The sequence below is a fragment of the Palaemon carinicauda genome, chromosome 9 (assembly GCF_036898095.1).
Source record: "Palaemon carinicauda isolate YSFRI2023 chromosome 9, ASM3689809v2, whole genome shotgun sequence".
Taxonomy (NCBI): domain Eukaryota; kingdom Metazoa; phylum Arthropoda; class Malacostraca; order Decapoda; family Palaemonidae; genus Palaemon; species Palaemon carinicauda.
In genome coordinates, this window is record NC_090733.1 from 124,118,457 (window position 1) to 124,120,956 (window position 2,500).

The following is a 2,500-nucleotide window of genomic DNA, read 5'->3' on the forward strand; positions in this document are numbered from 1 at the left end:
AGAACGTGGATATAAGCGTAAACACCGATTTTGGGTGTATGAAATTACTGGCAAAAGTTCTTAGGACATCTAAAGATCCAAAGGTCGCTCCTGAATGGCATAAGCTAGGGACAGTAACATTGCTATAAAGACTGACCATATACACATATCATCAGCGCTCAGGCCCCCTCTCCATCCAAGCTAGGACCAGGGAGTGCCAGGCAATGGCTCGATAGTCATCAGCCAGTACCAAGTATGGATGTGGACATTTACATTATGCTGAAATAGCAGCAACAATGCTGTGGCTCAGAGATAGGGAGAGGTGACTGAAAGAAATTTACAAACGAAAGCACTATGGTGTGATATTATTATTACTTGCTAAGCTACAACCCTAGTTGGAAAAGCAAGATGCTATAAGCCCAAGAGCCTCAATAGGGAAAATAGCCCAGTGAGTAAAGGAAACAAGGAAAAATATAATATTTTAAGAGTAGTAACAACATTAAAATAAATATTTCCTATATAAACTATAAACATTTTAACAAAACAAGAGGAAGAGAAATTAGATAGAATAGTGTGCCCGAGTGCAAGGAAGAGAACTCTAATTCAAGACAGTGGAAGACCATGGTACAGAGGCTATGGAACTACCCAAGACTAGAGAACAATGGTTTGATTTTGGAGTGTCCTTGTCCTGGAAGAGCTGCCTACCATAGCTAGAGAGAGAGAGAGAGAGAGAGAGAGAGAGAGAGAGAGAGAGAGAGAGAGAGAGAGAGAGAGAGAGAGAGAGAGAGAATAGTGTGCCCGAGTGTACCCTCAAGCAAGAGAACTCTAACCCAAGACAGGGGAAAACCATGGTACAGAGGCTAAGGCACTACTCAAGACTAGAGAACAATGGTTTGATTTTGGAGTGTCCTTGTCCTGCTTACCATAGCTAGAGAGAGAGAGAGAGAGAGAGAGAGAGAGAGAGAGAGAGAGAGAGAGAGAGAGAGAGAGAGAGAGAGAGCTAGGGCCATCCTCAGTAATTTGTAAACGCAGAGAGGTGTTTGGTAGATCATAATTCGTGTACACAATTGTACCTTGTCCCATAACTGCCGGCTGATTCATGAATTGTGTTCTGTGCGGAGTTTTTATGTTTAAATTGTTTTCGTGGCTGTATTTATTTCTCTAATTTATCGCCCGTGTTTTTATTGTTCAATATTTATATAGGTCTAATTTTTTTTTTTTTTTTTTTTTTGTAATGCACGTATTATTTCCATTTTATCCAAGTATTTGTATATTCTGCACGTGTCCGTGTTTTGTTAGATTTTCCTTAATTTTCGTGGTTATAGTTACCTCCGTCAACGAAGTTGGGAGGAGTTATGTTTTCGCCCTCCGTTTATCCGTTTGTCTGTTTGTTTGAAAATCTTAGGTCAAAGGTCAAGGTCGAGCAAAAGGTCGACCGAATTGACCTTAACCTTAACTCCAATTTCGCACATGGTTGTCACACAGACTTCAAACTTGCAAATTATTGCTATGACTGTCTGGCCTAAGGGAAATAAGCGGCCGTGGCGGAGGTCTGCATTCTTAATATTTTTCTCGCAGCTTATGATTTTTATTCATTGATTGTCTTGGGCTAGAGATCTCTTGCTTGAGGGTACACTTGGGCACAGTATTCTATCTTGTTTCTCTTCTTGTTATTTTGAAGTTTTTATAGTTTATATATGAAAGATTAATTTTGTTATCATTGTTCTTAAACTTCTCTTGTAGTTTTTCCTTATTTCCTTTCTTCACTGGGCTATTTTCTTTTTCGGAGCCCTTGGGTTAATAAGATCCTGCTTTTTACCACTAGGGTTGCATCTTAGCAAGTAATAACAACAACAACAACAACAACAACAACAATAATAATAATAATAATAATAATAATAATAATAATAATAATAATAATAAATATGCACCTTTTAAATAATAATGATAATAATAATAATAATAATAATTTTTATTATTATTATTATTATTATTATTATTATTATTATTATTATTATTATTACGTGCCTCCTTTTAATATTAGCGCAAGGCATCCCAATATTACCCACGATCCGGGCGTGAAATCCGGTCCTCCTACGCCAATGATGTTGCTTTAAATCAGCCTATCGGCGTACAGCCACCAATAGTGCGAGTTAACACAAGTGTTTAGATAATCGAACAATTTCCAAGGTAGCTTCTGTAGAGAGGGAGGCGAGTTATCCACCTACCAAGGTTTCGTGTCATCTTTTATTTACCTTTTTACCCTTTTTTATTTACGTTTTTACCTCTTTATTTACCTTTTTACCTTTTTTTATTATTTTTTTACCCTTTTTATTTACGTTTTTACCTCTTTATTTACCTTTTTACCTTTTTATTTACGTTTTTACCCTTTTTATTTACGTTTTTGCCTTTTTATTTACCTTTTTGCCTTTTTATTTACCTTTTTACCTTTTTATATACGTTTTTACCTTTTTATTTAACTTTTTACCGTTTTATTCATGTTTTTACCCTTTTTATTTAC

General features: G+C 36.0%; 1 protein-coding gene across 5 annotated transcripts in view; it reads left to right on the forward strand.

The window, feature by feature from the left end:
* Positions 1-2,500, forward strand: part of LOC137647124 (retinoic acid receptor RXR-alpha-B-like) — a 382,209-nt gene that overhangs the window by 330,458 nt on the left and 49,251 nt on the right. The gene's annotated exons all lie outside the window — the stretch shown is intronic.